At 41.3% G+C, this 22,626-nt stretch overlaps 1 protein-coding gene across 2 annotated transcripts in view; it reads left to right on the top strand.

Moving 5' to 3' along the window:
• Nucleotides 1-22,626, top strand: part of LOC136855830 (reticulon-2-like) — a 140,433-nt gene that overhangs the window by 101,111 nt on the left and 16,696 nt on the right. The gene's annotated exons all lie outside the window — the stretch shown is intronic.

The following is a 22,626-nucleotide window of genomic DNA, read 5'->3' as shown; positions in this document are numbered from 1 at the left end:
CTCTCTCTCTCTCTCTCTCTCTCTCTCTCTCTCTCTCTCTCTCTCATCTAGAATACTTTAAACCTCTCTTGAGTATGATCTATATTTGGCTTTGCTGGTTTAAGCTCTAGAAATTATTCCCGCATTAATGTATACTCTCCTTGTCAGTGATGTGCTGTTGTGGTTTTATTATTATTATTACATTTTTTATATATATTATTATTATGATTACGGCGCTGCTTACTTGAATTAGGCTAGCTCTGTGACATAAAAGTAGCACTGCTTTTGCGCCTCTCTACTGCCGAGTCAAACTTTGGAGTTTCTAAGTCGTGTCCCCCCGGTGAATGTCGAGTCAGTTTTACACGCAGCATCGTCAGTTTTCATCTCGGAATATATAGAGATGCTGTTTTTATCGAGATACACAGTCAGCGAGTCACGAAAATGCCCCTCCCCCCCATTCTTTCGTCATTTTAAACAGAGAACAGGCCCCCACCCCCTCAATAAGAAGTGCCTCTTCTCAAAATGCTTTACGATTTGTAAGATAGAAGAGGTTCCCGTTCCCTCAGCCTTTCGTTAGTTTAAGAAGAAAAGGCCCCGCCCCAAAAGCCCCTCCCCGAAATTTTCATCATAGTTTTAACAAGGAAGACTCCCTCCATTTAACAGGGGAAAGCCCCTCCCTGAAACTTTCAGTTTTAACAAGGAAAACTCCCTCCATTTAAAAGAGAAAGCCCCTCCCTGGAACTTTCATAGTTTTGGCAAGGAAAACGCCCTCCATTTAAAAGAGAAAGCCCCTCCCTGAAACTTTCATAGTTTTAACAAGGAAAACTCCCTCCATTTAAAAGAGAAAGCCCTTCCCTGGAACTTTCATAGTTTTAACAAGGAAAACCCCCTCCATTTAAAAGAGAAAGCCCCTCCCTGAAACTTTCATAGTTTTGACAAGGAAAACTCCCTCCATTTAAAAGAGAAAGCCCCTCCCTGGAACGTTCATGGTTTTGACAAGGAAAACTCACACCTTTTAAAAGAGAAAGCCCCTCCCTGGAACTTTCATAGTTTTGATAAGGAAAACTCCCTCCATTTAAAAGAGAAAGCCCCTCCCAGAAACTTTCATAGTTTTAACAAGGAAAACTCCCTCCATTTAAAAGAGAAAGCCCCTCCCAGGAACGTTCATGGTTTTGACAAGGAAAACTCACACCATTTAAAAGAAAAGCCCCTCCTGGAACTTTCATAGTTTTGATAAGGAAAACTCCCTCCATTTAAAAGCCCCTCCCAGAAACTTTCGTAGTTTTAACAAGCTCCTCCATTTAAAAGAAAGCCCCTCCCAGAAACTTTCAGTTTTAACAAGGAAAACTCCTCCATTTAAAAGAGAAAGCCCTCCCAGAAACTTTCAGTTTTAACAAGGAAGACTCCCTCCATTTAAAAGGGAAAGCTTTCATAGTTTTAACAAGGAAAACTCCCTCCATTTAAAAGAGAAAGCCCCTCCCAGAAACTTTCATAGTTTTGACAAGGAAGACTCCCTCCATTTAACAGGGGAAAGCCCCTCCCTGAAACTTTCATCATAGTTTTCAAGGAAAACTCCCTCCATTTAACAGGGGAAAGCCCCTCCCTGAAACTTTCATCATAGTTTTCAAGGAAAACTCCCTCAATTTAACAGGGGAAAGTCCCTTCCTGAAACCTTCATCATAGTTTTCAAGGAAAGCTCCCTCCATTTAACAGGGGAAAGCCCCTCCCAGAAACTTTCATAGTTTTAACAAGGAAAACTCTCCACATTTAACAGAGAAAGCCCCTCCCTGAAATTTTCATAATTTTAACAAGGAAAACTCCTACATTTAACAGGGGGAAGCCCCTCCCTGAAATTTTCAGTTTTAACAAGGAAAACTCCCTCCATTTAACAGGGGATAGCCCCTCTCTGAAACTTTCATCATAGTTTTAACAAGGAACACTCCCTCCATTTAAAAGAGGAAAGCCCCTCCCTGAAACTTTCATAGTTTTGACAAGGAAAACTCCCATTTAACAGGGGAAAGCCCCTCCCTGAAACTTTCATAGTTTAGAAAGGAACACTCCCTACATTTAAAAGAGAAAGCCCCTCCCAGAAACTTTCATAGTTTTAACAAGGAAAACTCCCTCCATTTAAAAGAGAAAGCCCCTCCCTGGAACTTTCATAGTTTTGACAAGGAAAACCCCCTCCATTTAACAGGGGAAAGCCCCTCCCAGAAACTTTCATAGTTTTAACAAGGAAAACTTCCATTTAACAGGGGAAAGCCCCTCCCAGAAACTTTCATAGCTTTAACAAGGAAAACTCCCCCATTTAACGGAACCCCCCCCCCTGCCCTGAAGAAAATGCTATTGTCCAACTGCCATCATCGTCCGCTGAGAGAGGAACTCATGGCAGACACCTTTATAATTATCGCTTTCATTGATTGACTTTCCAAGCATTATTTTGACCCCCTGTCCAACAGAAGCATGCCGGAAATCATTCATTTCTTTGTAAATTCAGTTATCAATTCTTTGCTAAAATTTCCTTGATGCCAGCTTTCAGATATATTGGAAATATTTCGTGGAGACCTGGCGTTCAATTTTTTGTACTGTGTTTTTTGGATGTCTTATTGTATTTTATTAAAAGTCTGAAGGATAGTTTTTTATCGCAATTTATCAAGCAAGAAGCCCATCAGCTGATTAAAATTTTGATTTTTGTATTTTTTATATTGTGTGTCTTATTTTAGTGTTTGTGTCCTGACTGGAAAGTTTTTATATAAAGTGAATTTGAAATTAAAAATCTAGTTTCCCTTACAAATGATAAAAAATTGAATTTGCTTTGCATGCTTCAAGATTTTTTTATTAGCACCCATTCCATTCCAGTCTTGAGCTTTATGTTTGAGGCAAAAGGCTATTCTGCCTTAAATTGGAAAACTGCAGCATCTGCAAAAATGTCGAAATTGAGACATGCCACCTATTGGCCCAGTGAAACACTAATACACAAGTTACAGCAGTTTCAGAATGATTCCTCAGTGCTTTCCACGAGTATATAGGGAGTCCCATTTGCAGTATCTGCAAAATCAGCGTCAAGGCAAGGGAGTATCTGCCATTTTTCTCAGTTTGGTATTTTTGCAGACACTGCAGTCTTCCATTTTAAGGCAGTATTGAGTTTTAGGTTGTAATATACGTAAACGAAACTCGTTAGGAATATTGAAAACAAACAAACGCCCACTCTTCAAAATGCCTGGTACCACTGATGAACAACCTAAAGATTTTGCGACGTGTATATTCCCTGTAATGGTGTATATAATTGTAATTATGCACGATTGTGTATATATGTATCTCTCTCTCTCTCTCTCTCTCTCTCTCTCTCTCTCTCTCTCTCTCTCTCTCTCTCTCTCTCTCTCTTTGGCACACGTTCGCGGTGTGTGCTTTAGGTGTGAATATCTATATATGAAATAGCTAGATAGATGGTTTATAGATAGCGTGATATAGCGGTAGATTTGATAGCTGCATCGGTGGTGGCTTGACTAGTTTTCCGCAAGTGTTTGGTTATGCGCCCAAGTGTGCAGTTCTGTATATATAGCATGCCTATAAGCATGCCTCATATATATATATATATATATATATATATATATATATATATATATATATATATATGTGTGTGTGTGTGTGTGTGTGTATATATTTATTTCTATGTATATATATACTTATATAAATATATATATATATATATATATATATATATATATATATATATATATATATATATATATATATATATATTATATATATATACATACATACACACACACACACACTATACATACTTTACATACACACACACACGTAAACCCTTGTTCCGTGTTCTCTGACAGGTAAGTATGATTAAAGGTATATACATAGCCTAGCTGTAGTATATAAAAAAAACAAACTTTGTATTACTGTATTACTGCTGACGAAAACAGGCTATTCCTGCCTTTTGATGCAACAGCTAGTGAATGAAGTCCTTTTTGCCTTTTGTCGTCATCAAAAATTTTCTATTTTTATCCATTTTATATTCAAGGCTGCGAGTTGGTGTTTCCGTGTGTCAGAAATTAGAACGTTCTGGCATTTGGATGCAAAGGGAAATGGTGGTATTTTTTGTCGTGTGTGTGAATTTGAAGTCAAGATATATATATATATATATATATATATATATATATATATATATATATATATATATATATATATATATATATATATATATATATATATATAATATAATATATATATATATATAAAATGAGTTTGATTATTGGGTGAATGGGTTGAATATTAACTAAATGGTAGAATTCTAACTGATATTTATTGATTAGTAACGTTGCTGTTGGCTGATTGAATGTGGGTCAGTTGTTGACCTTGTTAAGTCCTAGGTTGCTGGGCTTTGCCTATGGATTATCAGTCACCAATAATTATGGATGGTTTTATATATACATATATATATTGTGTGGTTAACGGGTAGAATATAAACTCATTTTAAGTAGTGGATAGATTTGAGGCAGTTGATTTGGACCTTAGAAAACAAGTTGATTGTCTTTTATATTGGTTAATGATTATTGAGTGTGGCTTTCTTAGTTAATGGGTGCAGGTAATGGGTGTCTTATTAGTAAATAATATTAGTTAGTAGACCCACGTCATTGGTTAATTATTGGTTACAAGCTTGATGGCACACGCTACGCTGCACTGGAACCTGGCGCTGCCCGTCATATCTCCCCTACCTACCCTGTCCCCACCCAGGGCGGACAAACAGATTTCCTGGAGGAGGGTGGATGTGTCATGTCTCCCCTACCCTTCCGATCCCCTACCTACCCCTTCCACACCAGGGTGGACAAACAGGTTTGCAGGAAGAGGGTGGATGTGTCATGTCTCCCCTACCCTTCCAATCCCCTACCTACCCCTCCCACACCAGGGCGGACAAACAGGTTTGCAGGAGGAGGGTGGATGTGTCATGTCTCCCCTACCCTCCCGATCTCCTACCTACCCCGCCTTCACCTGGGGCGGACAAACAAGAAAGATCCACTCGGATTTTATTATTAAAGAGAAGATTAGATAAATGTAAAAGTGTTGGTATGAGTGAATAGGGCCGTCATATATATGGGTTGGTTGATTAGGTTAATGGATCTATGGCGTGGGATGATTATTAGGTAATGGATTTATGTAATGGGTTAATTGATCGCGAGTTATCGGGTTCGAAAAACCAAGCATTGTAAAATGAGGTTCGTTTTTATCATAGATAGAAAAGAAATGCAGAATGCATACATACGTGACCTGCCTCGACCCCCCAACCCCCCCAAAAGGGTTTTCGGGGGTCGTCCATGTCATGAAACCTCTGGTAGAGCTCTTGGCCACACCACTCTGGAATTCGGGACAGATTATCATCATCGATTATTTCAGTAGATGAAACCTATTCACACGGACCAAGCACAACAAAGTGGCCACTGACTTTAAATTCTTTAAGCTCCCAACCTCCCACCGCAGCAGACACCCCAAACACTGCAGCAGTAACTGATCATGACACAGAGCCAGTGATTTTTCATCCCGAACTCATAACATCTGAGTGGCATGCCACGACACTAACCACCATACCAGCGGACAGCTTGGAATTGCGTGTGTATATATAAGAGCTAACAATTATTCCTAGGAATCTGATACCAGTATGCTCATGCGGGGACTTATTCTACATGGATGCGTGTGTGGGCGGGTTTATGTGATACATGTAGGAATACCCAAGGTGCTCTTGGAGTGTATTTAAAGGATTTAGGAAATATAATCCGGTGTAGTTTGGACCCTGTGAGAAAAATTCTTATGTGCGTAGATTCGACCAGGAGAAGGTGTGTGTGTACAAATGTACTGTTGAGTGTTTATGTTAACGAGAGAGAGAGAGGGAGAGAGAGACTATGTACTGCTTCACGTTCCCAGTAAAAACCTCATGATAAAGAGAAAATCCACGGAAAATTTCCATTAAAAAAAAAATGAACGTATCTATGCGCACGCAGCGCGTACAATCGCATAACCCAAACACAGGGAGTGGTATGGGAGGGGGGGCGGGTGGCTTAGGGAGGACCCAGCCACCGCCCGTTACCCAGCGATCAATACCCTGAGTTGGGTTACCCCCTACATGGGGGGAACCACCCCCCCATCACACAGCCGTCCCTAAGCTCTCTCTGTACCAGGAGCCTCCCAGCTAACCACAACTATGAGGATTTTTCTTTTTAAGCGCTCTATACAGCCTTATGTAAGTAGTGATTGAGTGTGCATGCGCACACGCACGCACGCAGTTGCACACGAGTGCACAGACAATACATGCGGACCAGCAAAGACCGCATTTGTGTTCAGGAAATTGAACAATGCACAATTCAGCTCAAATGTCATCCATCTATCTTGTGTCTCTATAACGAATGGTGAGTTGAGTTGAATATAGAATTTAGGCCAAAGGCCAAGCGCTGGGACCTATAAGGTTATTCAGCGCTGAAATGGAAATTGACAGTAAAAGGTTTGAAAGGTGTGACAGGAGGAAAACCTCAAATCAGTTGCACTATGAATCAGTTGTTAGTAGAGGGTTGAGGAAAGTAAGATGGAAGAAAGAGAATATTAACGGAGGGGTTCCAGCTAGGGGTTATACAGAATGATACCTTTGTGCTCCTGAAGAAGACACTATAAATGTCAGCCATCTATTTATACCTTCTGTGATTATGGCTGCTCTGCGACAGCTAGCTTCACTTACTTTACTGGTATTCAGTAAACGTTCCAAGCTTCTAGAACATTTTGCCGACCAATGCCTGCTTATTCCACCTCAAAATCCCACTCCATCAACTGATGGTAAATATAATTTTAAAATGTCGGATATGTTATGTCTCCAAAAAGGTGTATATGTGTGTGTGTGTGTGTGTATATGTCTGATACGTTATGTCTCCAAAAAGGTGTATATGTGTGTGTGTATATCTGTATTATATAATATATACTGTATATATTATATATTATGTACGTATGCATTCTGCGTGTCTTTTCTATCTGTCACTTTGGTTTGTGAATTTGTATTTCTGCTGAACTTTACTGGGATTTTGATGTGGTTTTATTTTAGGTATAGGATATTGAACAACAACAATAATAATAATAATAATAATAATAATAATAATAATAATAATAATAATAATAATAATAATAATAATAATACGTGCCAATAGCCCAGGCGTGACGTTGATTAACAAAATCAAGAAGAAAGTATCACTCACTGGTGTCGCAGTACCATGGGACACCAGAGTAGATGAGAAAGAAAGATAAAAAACTGATAGGTATCAAGACCTGAAAATCGAAATCAGAAGGATATGGAATATGCCAGTGGATATTGTACCCATAATCATAGGAACACGAGGCAAGATCCCTGGAAAGGAACCTGGAAAAACCAGATGCCGAAGTAGCTCCAGGACTCATGCAGAAGAATGATCCCAAGATCCCTGGAAAGGAGCCTGGAAAAACTAGAAGCCGAAGTAGCTCCAGGATCCATGCAGAAGAACAATCCCAAGATCCCTGGAAAGGAGCCTGGAAAAACTAGAAGCCGAAGAAGCTCCGGGACTCATGCAGAAGAACGATCCCAAGATCCCTGGAAAGGAGCCTGGAAAAGCCAGATGCCGAAGTAGCTCCAGGACTCATGCAGAAGAATGATCCCAAGATCCCTGGAAAAACCAGATGCCAAAGTAGCTCCAGGACTCATGCAGAAGAATGATCCCAAGATCCCTGGAAAAACCAGATGCCAAAGCCTGGAAAGAATGATCCCAAGATCCCTGGAAAAACCAGATGCCAAAGTAGCTCCAGGACTCATGCAGAAGAACGATCCCAAGATCCCTGGAAAGGAGTCTGGAAAAACCAGATGCCGAAGTAGCTCCAGGACTCATGCAGAAGAATGATCCCAAGATCCCAAGATCCCTGGCAAAACCAGAAAAGGCTCCAGCCTGGAAAAATCCCAAGATCTGGAAAGGAGTCTGGAAAAACCAGATGCCGAAATAGCTCCAGGACTCGTGCAGAAGAATGATCCCAAGATCCCTGGAAAGGAGCCTGGAAAAACCAGATGCCGAAGTAGCTCCTGGACTCATGCAGAAGAACGATCCCAAGATCCCTGGAAAGGAGCCTGGAAAAACTAGAAGCCGAAGTAGCTCCAGGACTCATGCAGAAGAACGATCCCAAGATCCCTGGAAAGGAGCCTGGAAAAACTAGAAGCCGAAGTAGCTCCAGGACTCATGCAGAAGAACGATCCCAAGATCCCTGGAAAGGAGCCTGGAAAAACTAGAAGCCAAAGTAGCTCCAGGACTCATGCAGAAGAACGATCCCAAGATCCCTGGAAAGGAGCCTGGAAAAACTAGAAGCCGAAAGTAGCTCTCAGGACTCCCAAGATCCCTGGAAAGGAGCCTGGAAAAACTAGAAGTAGCTCCATGCAAGATCCCAAGATCCCTGAAAGGAGCCTGGAAAAACTAGAATCCAAAGTAGCTCCAGGACTCATGCAGAAGAACGATCCCAAGATCCCTGGAAAGGAGCCTGGAAAAACTAGAAGCCGAAGTAGCTCCAGGACTCATGCAGAAGAACGATCCCAAGATCCCTGGAAAGGAGCCTGGAAAAACTAGAAGCCAAAGTAGCTCCAGGACTCGTGCAGAAGAACGATCCCAAGATCCCTGGAAAGGAGCCTGGAAAAACTAGAAGCCAAAGTAGCTCCAGGACTCGTGCAGAAGAACGATCCCAAGATCCCTGGAAAGGAGCCTGGAAAAATAGAAGAAGAGCTCCAGGACTCATGCAGAAGAACGATCCCAAGATCCCTGGAAAGGAGCCTGGAAAAACTAGAAGCCAAAGTAGCTCCAGGACTCATGCAGAAGAACGATCCCAAGATCCCTGGAAAGGAGCCTGGAAAAACTTGAAGCCGACAGGACTCATGCAGCTCCCAAGATCCAGGACCTGGAAAAACTGCTCAGAGAAGAACGATCCCAAGATCCCTGGAAAGGAGCCTGGAAAAACTAGAAAGAAGTAGCTCCAGGACTCATGCAGAAGAACGGATCCCTGGAAAGGAGCCTGGAAAAACTAAAAGCAGAAGTAGCTCCAGGGACTCATGCAGAAGAACGATCCCAAGATCCCTGGAAAGGAGCCTGGAAAAACTAGAAGCCAAAAGTAGCTCCGGGACTCATGCAAAAGAACGATCCCAAGATCCCTGGAAAGGAGCCTGGAAAAACTAGAAGCCGAAGTAGCTCCAGGACTCATGCAGAAGAACGATCCCAAGATCCCTGGAAAGGAGCCTGGAAAAACTAGAAGCCGAAGTAGCTCCGGGACTCATGCAGAAGAACGATCCCAAGATCCCTGGAAAAACTAGAAAGGAGCCTGGAAAAACTAGAAGCCTGAAAAACTAGCTCCGGGACTCATGCAGAAGAATGATCCCAAGATCCCTGGAAAGGAGCCTGGAAAAAAGCTAGAAGCTCCAGGACTCATGAAAAGTAGCTCCAGGACTCATGCAGAAGAACGATCCCAAGATCCCTGGAAAGGAGCCTGGAAAAGAAGCTTGGGACTCATGCAGAAGAACGATCCCAAGATCCGTGGACACCTGGAAAAACTAGAAGCCAAGTAGCTCCGGGACTCATGCAGAAGAACGATCCCAAGATCCCTGGAAAGGAGCCTGGAAAAACTAGAAGCCAAGTAGCCCAGGACTGCAGAAGAACGATCCCAGCTCCTGGACTCATGCAGAAGAACGATCCCAAGATCCCCCAAGATGGAAAGGAGCCTGGAAAAACTAGATGCCAAAGTAGCTCCGGGACTCATGCAGAAGAACGATCCCAAGATCCCTGGAAAGGAGCCTGGAAAAACTAGAAGCCATGGATGGAAAAGCCGGATGCGCTCCGGGACTCATGCAGAAGAACGATCCCAAGATCCCTGGAAAGGAGCCTGGAAAAACTGGAAAAGCCTCCGGGACTCATGCAGAAGAATGATCCCAAGATCCCTGGAAAGGAGCCTGGAAAAACTAGAATCCAAAGTAGCTCCGGGACTCATGCAGAAGAACGATCCCAAGATCCCTGGAAAGGAGCCTGGAAAAATTAGAAGCCGGATGCGATCCCAAGATCCCTGGAAAGGAGCCTGGAGCTCCGGGACTCATGCAGAAGAACGATCCCAAGATCCCTGGAAAGGAGCCTGGAAAAGCCGGATGCGAAGTAGCTCCAGGACTCATGCAGAAGAACGATCCCAAGATCCCTGGAGCCTGGAAAAACGGGGGACTCATGCAGAAGAACGATCCCAAGATCCCTGGAAAGGAGCCTGGAAAAACTAGAAGCCGAAGTAACTTCAGGACTCATGCAGAAGAACGATCCCAAGATCCCTGGAAGAGTGCGCTACTCAGAAACATCCCAAGATCCCTGTGAGAAAAGTGATGGTGGCAGGATGAAATCCCAAGATCCCTGGAACCTGGAAAAACTAGAAGCCATAAGAAAAACACCCAGAAACATCGAATTGTGAGGATAACTGAGATGCAAAAAAAATAAGATAAAAATAATCTTCAGGTTAGACATTGCTTCATTTAATAATAATAATAATAATATTCAGGTTAGACATTTCTTCTTTTAATAATAATAATTAATTTCTTCTAATAATAATAATAATAATAATATTCAAGTGTGTTCCTTTAATAATAATATATAATAATAATCTTCAAGTCTTTTCCTTTAATGATGATAATAATAATAAAATATTTATATATATATATATATATATATATATATATATATATATATATATATATATATATATATATATATATATTTTGATAATTCTTGAATTATTATTAAAATAAAAAATAATAATGAACAAGGGAAGGTGAAATGTTTCGGGCGAGTACCGCAGAGTTTATCTCGGAGGCGACCGAGGCTTCATTTTGCTCCAAATAGCCAGAAATAATTTTAGTCTCCTTTAGGAAGGACTTTCTCTTCTCCTCTTTATTGCTGTTTTTATTTCTCTCTCTAGTGTTTAGGAGTATGTGTTTTATTTTCCTCTCGTCCTTTTATCTTTATTCCCCCTCTTGTGTTTTTTTATGTGTTTTTTTATGTGTATTTTTACATTTCTTGGTTACTTGGTGTTTTCCTGAGTTTGCTCGTTTTCAAATTTGTTTTTCCATTTTCTTAATGAACTTAATTTATTTTTTCCATATATTTACTATACTAAACTTAATTTATTTTTCCCGTATGCTTTTGTTCTCTGCATTTTGGGTTTTTATCTGTATTTTTTATTTTTTTGTGGATTTTCTTTCCGCGTCAGGTGGTTTAATTACTTGTGTTTTGTGCATTGAGTTGGGAACGTTTCCGTGCATGCCCTTGTGAAATGTGTATATATATATATATATATATATATATATATATATATATATATATATATATATATATATATATATATATATATATATATATATATATATATATATATATATATACATACATGTTTAGATATTTTTATGTGAAATTCTATGTTAAACTTGTATATTTATTCTTAGTTTTAAATTTATCACGGCGTCAATAACCTACTGTAGATGCTGTGACGCCAGTTTTAATAGACATAATCAATCAGTCACTCTCGAATTGAGTACCATTCTGGAAAAAGAGTTTTGTCGTATTTTCTGTTAATATTTTCCCATCTTATCGGTGCCGGTTTTAAAAGAACTGCCTCTCTATAGCATCACCTGTCAGATTTTCTCTCGAATTCAGCGCCATTCTAGAAAAAGAGGTTTGGTCGTATTTTCTCTTAATATTTTCCCCATCTTCTTTTGGGTCCTGGTTTTAAAAGGACTTCTTCTTCTTCTTCTTCTTCTTCTTCTTCTTCTTCTTCTTCTTCTTCTTCTTCTTCTTCTTCTTCTTCTTCTTCTTCTTGATACTTTCCTTGGTTGGAGTAATGTTGATCCCTGGAGATATATATCTATTAACTTCTCCATCTCTGCCGTGAGCCTCCGAATCCCACCGGATGATGATGGTGGTGACGAGGGAGACCTCGTGTTTTGTGCATTATTTTCTGGTGCACCTTTTTTGCAACACGTTTTCTTGTAGGTTTGTCTACCTTCTCACACACTTTCCTCTTGATATTTTTTGCGTTTTAGTCGATTTTTAGTTTTCTGTAGAAGAAAACTATTATAGAGATGGCTTTGTCTGTCCGCCCTCAGATCTTAAAAAACACTGAGGCTAGAGGGCTGCAAATTGGCATGTTGAATATTCAGACGCCAAATTGCAGCCCTCTAGCCGGTGCAGTTTTTATTCTATTTAATGTTAAAGCCCTGTGCTTCTGGCAGTGATATGGGTTAGGCCACCACCGGGCCGTGGTTAAAGTTTCATGGGCCACGGCTCATACAGCTTTATACCGAAACCACCGAAGGACAGATCTGTTTTCGGCGGCCTTGATTATATCCTGTAGCGGCTGTACAGAAAACTCGATTGCGCCGCAGAAACTTCTGCGAATTTTTACTTGTTTTTTTTTTTTTTTTGGGTTTTTATTAATATGCCTTTGAAGTCATTCCATTTAATCCTTTGCATATTTGTGTTTGGTTTGGGTGGTGAGGTATGTACCCTTTCTTTCTGAAATGAAAACCAATATTTATTGTGTAACTGAAAATGGTTATGTTCAGTGTGTGTGCCCTTGTATTTGCAAAATGTGTAAGTAATATAATTGTATTTTTGACCTTAATTCTTATAAATGACACACAAACACACACACATACACACACACAGACACTTGTCTTGGCATTCCGGATTTGGAACCAATATACTGGTCCCACATTTGAGTAGAAGCTGAGAAGTGTCGATATTTAAAATGATTGTTCCCCGTAGGGGGATAGTGCCGTCTGTGCACCTCACATGGTGCACTGTAGGCATTACTTAAAGGCCTTTGCAGCTTCCCTTCCATAGGCCCCTAGCCGCTATAACCCCTTTCATTCCTTTTACCGTACCTCCTTTCATAGTCTCTTTCTTCCATCTGACTTTCTTCAGTCCTCTCTGACAGTTGATTCATAGTGCAGCTGCAAAAGTTTTTCCTCCTGTTACACCTGTAAAACCTCCCTACATTCAATTTCCCTTCCAGCGCTGAATGGCCTCACAGGTCCCAGGGCTTGGCCTCTGGCTCAAGTTCTGTATTCCATCAGTCAAATGATTGTTTCACAGAGGGACTGATGTTGAACCACAAGCACAAATACATCTTCAGGAGTTTGATGTTGAGCCACAACACTAATACATCTTTGGGAGTTTGTGGAACAAAGTCTAGAAAAGCATCTCTGGCAGTCATCTTGATTCAGAAAGTTTTCTGAGGAACTTGGCAACATTTTCCCGCTCAGAATTTTTGCAACGACTTGGCAACACTTCATTTTTCCCGCGAAACTGATGGGGATATTGCCCTTGGCTCCTCCTTCGCGGGGGTCCTGGGGGGTTGAGGGGGACAGTCTTTGCAACCACACACCGGAGACAAAGATGTCTTCATTATGTTACTTTTCATTTTTTTAATGAAAGTGTAAAAATACATACGGAGACAGCTTGAACTGTCAGTGCCTCTTTTGAAACTACCGAAACGTTGGATGTAGATGAATCCTGATGTATAAATATATATATATATATATATATATATATATATATATATATATATATATATATATATATATATATATATATATATATATATATATCACACATGTAAAAAGAACAGAATTCAAATCGGCTGCTTCAGTTCAATCAGTCGACTAAGTCAAAGGGGTAAAAAAACCGGCTAATTGCTTCTCCTTTCCCTGTGAAAACCTAACCTAGACTTCCTAAAGTCGGCTCCCTTGCTATGGCTAAGTCATTTAGAACTCCGGGAGTTGAGAAAGAGTTCGTGTCTGTGATGGGAAAATACAGGCTCACAGGCAGTGTCGTTATGTTCTGTATCGCGGTGGACTTGAGATGAAACGGTTTGCCATTACGGTAAGGAGAAGCAGGTGATGAGTGTGGCTTTGAGCAGCGTGAGTAACCACAGAGAGAGAGAGAGAGAGAGAGAGAGCAATTTGGGTGTAATTAGAGGAAATTTTGGAAGGCAAGTGCTATGGCTCTGATAAGGAAGAGAGAGTGAGTGAGTGAGTGAGTATGTGTGTATGAAAAGGTTGAGGTGAGGTGAGCATTTACCGGCTGGCACCTCTCGCCTGCCCCTCCCCCCCTCCCCCACTCACCCACCCACCCACCCACCCACCCCAGTGCCATCAATTAGCTTTGGCACTGCACCTCAAACGTCGCCTCTTCTTCTCCTCTAGAGGGCACTGTCTCGACACCCTTTCTACAGCAGCCTCCCACCCGGGCCCTCCTCACACCTTGTGAGGTTTTGAGTGGCGGCGGTGGTGGTGGTAGTTTGTGGGTGGTTAGTGTGCGTGTGAGGGAGCCTTTTCCTGGTGCATGTTTGCAGGTCCTCCGCAGGTGGATCTCTTCCCCTCCCTGCATTCCCTGGATATTCCTCAGAGTCTTCCCCAGTTCAATAGTGAGTAACCTTTGTGGAATCTCTCTCTCTCTCTCTCTCTCTCTCTCTCTCTCTCTCTCTCTCTCTCTCTCTCTCTCTCTCCTTGGATATTCTCCCCGATATCACTGAGTGTCTTCCCAAGTTCACTAGTGAGTAACCTTTGTGGAATCTCTCTCTCTCTCTCTCTCTCTCTCTCTCTCTCTCTCTCTCTCTCTCTCTCTCTCTCTCTCTCCTTGGATATTCCGTAATCTACCCGGATTCAGTAGTGAGTAGCGTTCTCTGTGTGCCAGCTATTAATAATTTCAATACCCTCCGTTCTTGCAGAATTGACTCCTGCAGCTGTGCTCTGCCTGCAGGTTCTAAGTGGTGACGCTTCTCCCACAGTAAATTCAACTTGTTTTCTATAGCTTCATATTTTAATAGACGAGCGTCAAAGTTGACTTAAAACTAAAGAAGTAAAACAAGCGCCGAAGACACCGAGTTTTCTGCACAGCTTATAATCAAAGCCACCAATAATAGAATTTTCTTTCGGTGGTCCCAGTATGATGCTGTATGAGCCGCGGCCCATGAAACATTAACCACGGCCCGGTGGTGGCCTGTCTTATATCGTTGCCAGACTCACGATTATGACTAACTTTAACCTTAAATAAAATAAAAACTACTGAGGCTAGAGAGCTGCAATTTGGTATGTTTGATGACTGGAGGGTGGATGATGAGCATACCAATTTGCAGCCCTCTAGCCTCAGTAGTTTTTAAGATCTTAGGGCGGACAGAAAAAGTGCAGACGGACAGACAAAGCCGGAACAATAGTTTTCTTTTCAGAAAATGAAAAAAGCCATGTTTTTGAGTTATTCATTTGGCAATTTCTAACTTTAGCTTATGATATGATTAATTTTTGGAGCTTATCTTTGAAAGTTTGGGCCATATATAGCTGATCTCATATGAATGTGTGCAAACGGTTTCATTGGTTCTGTTCTACGCACAATGCTGTGCTTTTTCCCTCCAGCATTGATGTTAGATATAAAATCTTCTCCAGTGTGTAGTCATATGGGATCTTTCATAGATAGTGACCCCAGAGCGTTTTAACCCGGTACGTATCCACCTCTGCGGCATGTTTAATACAAGCCGGTTGGGGATAACCGTAAAAACTTGAACAAAAGACTGTAAATATCATAAAGATAATGACCCCCAGGAAATATTAGTCCTAGATAACGACCCCCAAAAACCCTTGGAAGTCACTGTCTGGGAAAGGTCCCTGTAAATATCATTAGGATAATGACCCCCAGGAAATATTAGTCCTAGATAACGATCCCCCGTAAACCCTTAGGGGTCACTATCTAGGAAAGATCCATCATATGAAATTTGACCCAGTTCTTTTTAAGTGGAAAAATAAGTGTACGTGGTTTTGTTCTGAAGTGGAAGATGACTTTGACTTCAAAATGGATGTCTGGAGTTTCTTAACTCCGGTGGGTGGGTGAAGCTTCCTTAACTCCAGTGGGTGGGTGAAGCTTTCTTAACTCTAGTGGGTGGGTGAAGCTTTCTTAACTCCAGTGGGTGGGTGAAGCTTTCTTAACTCCAGTGGGTAAGTAAAGCTTTCTTAACTCCAGTGGGTGGGTGAAACTTTCTTCACTCCAGTGGGTGGGTGAAGCTTTCTTCACTCCAGTGGGTGGGTGAAGCTTTCCTAACTCCAGTGGGTGGGTGAAGCTTTCTTAACTCCATTGAGTGGGTGAAGCTTTCCCAATGGCAGAGCATCCTCAGATATTGTCTGACTGTAGTAAACCTGCAGAGTTAGTGATTGTAGTGTTCTTTGGTAGTGGAGAAGCGGAAGATGAACGAGAATTCTAAAGGTTTCCTCCCGGTAAGTCTACAAGGGATGACCAGTGATGCGAACCTTATCAGAAAGTGAGCAGCCGTCCTCTCCTTTAGTTCAAAGGTTTTCGATACATTAATCAGTTGCTTAGAGTTTCCTCGAGTATATAAGAGTCGATCGATTAGTCTGATGAATCTATTAGTTATAATGATCACCATGACTTCATAGATAACGTTTCTCTTAATACTCTGTAGGGCAGTTGTACAGGAAGGTTTGAAATCCGAAAGGAAATCAATTGCAAATTCTCCACCAGGTTAGGATCAAGCCCATGCTGATCAGAAGACACTAGTTAGTGTCTGCCTTATTACACCACCAAGCCTAACTATATGTAAAACTTGATTACAGGAAACTGTATCTTGTGGAGTACTGATGTTTGTGGACTTTGGAAAACTAGATGTTTGTCAGGAATATCTAATATTTTAATAAGAGCTTGATGGCGCGTGCTACGCTGAGCTGTAACCCAGCGCTGCCCTTCATGTCACCCCTACCATCCCAATCCCTTACCTACCCCGCCCCCACCCGGGATGGACAAACAGGTTTGCAGGAGGAGGGTGGATGTGTTATGTCTCCCCTACCCTCCTGATCCCCTACATACCCCGGCTTCCCCCGGGGTGGACAAACAAGAACGATCCACTCAGATTTTATTATTATGGATAAAGAATTAATTCTGACCCAGAGATTGACTCACAGAAGGGAACTGAAAATATAAACTGACCTGAGAATTTGGAATGAAGTCCCAAATCAGGAAGTGACTCGTACAAGTAACATTTGAATGTACCTTACGGAAAATTATGTAAATTGCCACAAATCATTGGAATTCCAACAGAATCACCTTGACGAGGAATTGCATCCTAGCACCATTGAGTAATTCCGAGGTAGAGCTGACTTTGGCCTGAATGTGCAGCTTGGAATTCACGCTCTTGCCAAACAGATCCCGCTGCAATAAAACCGAATAGATAGAAATTCAGATAGTCATGTTTAGTGACCTTGCAGATTTTCCTTTTCTGTAAAGGAAAACTATTGAGATGACTGTTTGTCTGTCCGCTCTCAGGTCTTAAACACTACTGAGGCTAGAGGGTTGCAAATTGGTGTGTTGATCATCCACCCTCCAATCATCACATACCAAATTGCAGTCCTCTAGCCTCCTCAGTAGTTTTTACTTTTATTTAAGGTTAAGGTTAGCCATGATCGTGCATCTGGCACCACTATAGGTGCCAACAACTTAGGCCACCATGGCACCAGTCTCTGTTGATCTAAGAAGTGGGTCGTTATCCATTTATCCGGTATCATCAGTGGCTCTGGTCATTTCTCGGATGGATGACCGTCTGTCAAAGCTAGTTTACCGTGACTGCATTATAATTGGGTGGTGGGCTAATAACCTCATCCCCAAAAAGAAGGTTTTTTTTTGTGGCCCCGGTCGCAAATTCCTGAGATGTATGCTAGTATTGCACCATCCCCGGTTTTTTTGGCCATGCCCCTAGATTAGGTTAGGAGATTATGGTAGGTTAGGTTAGGTTAAGTTAGGTTAGATTAGTATCTTAAGAGTATTTTGGGTGTGGGAAACAATGAGATTATTTTCAAGAAAAATCTACGCTTAGTTTTCAAGACATGGCGTCCCGCTTTTATCAGGAAAAGGTCCCGGACTCGATTACATCTCGGGAAAATGCAGCCTGGGTCGCAAATCATGGCGTCCGGTGCTCCTGAAAGGGCCGTCATTGTTTCGGCTTTATCGCGGTTTATCTGCGCCATCCGTGCCTGGAAAAGCCTTCGAGTTAAAAAGAGCATTTAATAAATGATGGAAAGGGGCCAGCAGATAACCGGGAGACCTTTTGCGAGCTTTTGGGAAAGCGCGCATGCGCGCGTAAAAGCCCGAGCTTTTGTTGCTATTCAGCCGCTCCCCTCCCTGCATTTGTAATGAACGGGTGATGTCCAGCGCTGCGAAGGCTTGCTACCGTAGGGACTCTCTCTCTCTCTCTCTCTCTCTCTCTCTCTCTCTCTCTCTCAAAATTGGTGAACATAGTTCAAGAAAGAAATTCTCAGGAAATTTGACTAACTTTTGTATACTGGTGTCAAATATGATCGATAATTATTGTTAGAATATGAGTCTCTCTCTCTCTCTCTCTCTCTCTCTCTCTCTCTCTCTCTCTCTCTCTCTCTCTCTCTCTCATTGGTTGTCAGTATGTATATAGTTAAAGAGTTTTGCACATTTCCAAGGTTGTGTATATTTGACGCCATTCACCAGAACTGTGATGTCATGCCATGATGCCTAATTCTCTGTCTCTCTCTCTCTCTCTGTACGTGTGTGGTTGGAGAGTTTCCTGAAAGAACCACGTGCGCTAGTATAGCGACTTCCGCTCTTGGGCCCTCTAAAAATAGCCCTGAGAATCTTTTCAGACTTGTCACCAGGCGTTGGAGGTAACCCCCCCTCCCCCCCCTCTCCCCCCGGTAGACCTACATAGGTACCCAGGACATGCCCATGTAGTACACGAAAGTCATAGGGATGTCCCAGGCTTCTTCGGGTTCACTTTTTAAAGTTGGTAGGGCCGAGAATTGTGTATGCCCTTATTTAGGCAGCCTAAAGGTTATGTTCTGGGTTATTTGAATGTTCAAAGGAACCACTCGGATGTCTTCTTCAGTGTCTAACTTCACCTTTCCTGCGGCCAGGTTGAAACTGTAGTGGTTAGTGTCGTGGCATGCCACTCAGATGTCACAGGTTCGCGTCTCTCCCACGCCGTTAAAAAAAAAAAAAATCAGTGGCTCTGTATCATGATCAATTACTGCTGCAGTTTGGGGTCTGCTGCAGTGGGAGGTTGAAAGCAGCATTCATTGGAAGCTTGAAGAATTTCAAGTCACTGGCCCCTGTGATGTGCTTGTTCCGTGTGAATAGGTTTCATCTACTGTAATTATATATATATATATATAATAATAATAATAATAATAATAATAATAATCAAACAGCCACTATAGACCTTAAAACCTGTGCAGTAACATTTACTTACACGTTCAATTTATTTTTCAAAATACTTGGCTAAAAACTGAAGTCTACAGTTTGGTTTTTGGAATATATAATTTCTCAGAACAGAATGATCTCTTGTAAAAATGCTAAATTTTATACCCGATATAATGTACATCTTGTGTAAGAACTTGCTGCGGTACACAGATTATTGAGGAAAATTATAAATTTTATACCTGGTATATTGTAAATCTTGTGTAAGAACAAGCTGTGGTATACAGATTCTTGAGGAAAATTATAAATTTTATACACGATAAATTGTACATCCTGTGTAAGAACAAGCTATGGTATACAGATTCTTGAGGATATTTGTTTTTTACATAATGTGAAATTAAGATATCTATAAAAAATGTGGATGATCATTTGTGCATATGCAATTCACTTGGGGAAGGCAAAAATAGTGACCGTGACGATGATAGTAGCATGCTTGCCTTTTACACGCACAAACACAGTGTCAGTGGGTGATAAGTAATAAGGTTATTGTGTGTGTTGTTGTGTTGTGTGTGTGTGTGTGTGTGTGTGTGAGAGAGAGAGAGAGAGAGAGAGAGAGTGAGCGAGAGCAGCTAAGCTCCAATCTGTGAACACCTGTTGAAATTAAGCTATAATCTAGGATTAGCTACGCAGTATGAATACCGCTGCGCGTTTAGTCTATCGTCTCTTCGACTAGACTATATATATATATATATATATATATATATATATATATATATATATATATATATATATATATATATATATATATATATATAAACACAAAATACCGTCTATATCATGACGTCGATCAACCCCTTTCATTCCTGTTACTGTACCTCCGTTCATATTCCCTTTCTTCCATCTGACTTTCCATCCTCTCTAACGATTGTTTCAAAAGTGCAACTGCTAATGGTTTTGTCAGTTTCCCTTTCAGCGCTGAATCACCTAATAGGTCCCAGCGCTTGGCCTTTGACCTAAGTTCTGTATTCCATTCTATGTGGGACAAGATATCCTAGCATCCACAACTACTGACCGCAACAGATACTCGGCCAATGAGGCAAGTCCTCCTTTGAATGGAATGGAATATAGAATTTAGACGAAAGGTCATGCACTGGGACCTATGAGGTCACTCAACGCTGCAAGGGAAATGGAGAACAGAAAGATTTGAAAGGCGGAACAGGGGGGAAAACCTCACCAATTGTTAGGAGAAGGTGGAAATTCAGGTGGAAAAAAGAGAATATGAATGGAGGTACAGTAAAGGGATTGCAGTTAGGGGCCTAAGGAAGGGACGCTGCAAAGAACCTTAAGTAATGCCTACAGTGTACCGCGTGAGGTGCACTGACGGCTCTACCATTCCCAACCAAAAAATGGGGCCTTGTTTAAGGCAATGTGGTGACGCAACACAATTATGCATGCCTCCTGCGTTGGGCAGGGTTTTGGGGGGTGGGGTGTCAGGGGGCTAATGTATCCGTCGTATTGATGTTAATATAACTGGAGGTTGTTCATCCCTAATATAACCGGCTGGAGGTTGTTCATCCCCATTGTTTTTCATTGTGTTTTTCAAATGAAAGTATTGTGAGTTTGGGTGAGCATTTTAGAAAACCACGAGAATATTTTAACGAGAAAGAAGTATTTACCCATTGATAAAATTCTTTTTCTTCTGCTCTCTCTCTCTCTCTCTCTCTCTCTCTCTCTCTCTCTCTCTCTCTCTCTCTCTCTCTCTCTCTCTCTCTCAATACCACCACAGCAGTTATAGGCCATTTTTTCATACATTTCTCTATATTCCAAAGTTTAGCTTATAAGTGTCGTTTGTTCTCTCTCTCTCTCTCTCTCTCTCTCTCTCTCTCTCTCTCTCTCTCTCCTTCCTGGGTTTCTTTAGTGAAACGAAGAGAGAGTTCTCTCCCAGTTTAAAGGGGAGAGAGAGAGAGAGAATGAGAGAGAGGTAGGTAGGTTGGTATTGCTTGTGTACAAGAGGGTGTCGGCAGTGAAGAATCTTTGCCCTCCTGATGCTTGGCACGAGATTCCTGGGTGTGCCAACTCTCTCTCTCTCTCTCTCTCTCTCTCTCTCTCTCTCTCTCTCTCTCTCTCTCTCTCTCTCTCTCTCTCTCTCTCTCTCTCTCTCTCATATGATTTTGGCTCATCACCATGTCTCTTCCCCCTCACCGATATATATATAATCCTCTTGTAAGAAAACATTATTTTGGTTTCCCTTGATGTAGTCTAGTAGGGAGAGGCGTCTGTTGGATTTGTTGTTAATTATCAAGAGTATATTTGAAGTTTGTCGCTTATTTTCAGAGAATGTCTGAAGTTTGTCGCTTATTTTCAGAGAATGTCTGAAGTTTGTCGCTTATTTTCAGAGTGTCTGAGGTTTTTTGCCTATTCTCAAAGAATGTCTGAAGTTTGTCTCTTGTTTTTTCAATGAATGTCTTAATTTTGTCGCTTATTTTCAGAGAATGTCTGAAGTTTGTCACTCATTTTCAGAGAATGTTTGAAGTTTGTCACTTATTTTCAGAGAGCGTCTGAAGTTTGCCACTTACTTTCAGAGAATGTGTGAAGTTTGTCGCTTATTTTCAGAAAACGCCTGAAGCTTGTCGCTTGTTTTCAGGGAATGTCTGAAGTTTGTCACTTTTTTCTACTCATTTTCAGTGAGTCAAGTTTGTCGCTTATTTTCAGAGAGTCTGAAGTTCATCGCTTATTTTCAGTGTCTGAAGTTTGTTGTATATTTTCAGAGAATGTCCGAAGTTTGTCGCTTGTTTTCCGAGAATGTGTGAGGTCTGCCTCTTGTTTTCAGTAAATGCCTGAAGTTTGGCACTTATTTTCAGAGAATGTCTGAAGTTTGTCGCTGATTTTCAGAGAATATCTGAAGTTGTTGCTTGTTTTCAGAGAGTTTCTGAAGTTTGTCTCTTGTTTTCAGAGAATGTCTGAAGTTTGTCTTTTCAGAGAATGTCTGAGGTTTGCCGCTTATTTTCAGAGAATGTCTGAAGTTCGTCGCTTATTTTCACAGTGTCTGAAGTTTGTCTCGTTTTTCAGAGAATGCCTGAATTTTGTCGGATATTTTCATAGAGCGTCTGAAGTTTGTTGTTTATTTTCAGAGAATGTCTGAGGTTTGTCGCTTATTTTCAGAGAATATCTGAAATTTGTCTCATGTTTTCAGAGAATGCCTGAGATTTGTCGCTTATTTTCAGAGAATGTCTGAAGTTTGTCGCTTATTTTCAGAGAATGTCTGAAGTTTGTCGCTTATTTTCAGAGAATGTCTGAAGTTTGTCGCTTATTTTCAGAGAATGTATGAAGTTTGTTCCATATTTTC

Source organism: Macrobrachium rosenbergii, chromosome 33 (assembly GCF_040412425.1).
Source record: "Macrobrachium rosenbergii isolate ZJJX-2024 chromosome 33, ASM4041242v1, whole genome shotgun sequence".
Lineage (NCBI taxonomy): Eukaryota > Metazoa > Arthropoda > Malacostraca > Decapoda > Palaemonidae > Macrobrachium > Macrobrachium rosenbergii.
The sequence above is the reverse complement of the archived record's forward strand: the minus strand, read 5'-3'. Positions and strand labels throughout refer to the sequence as shown.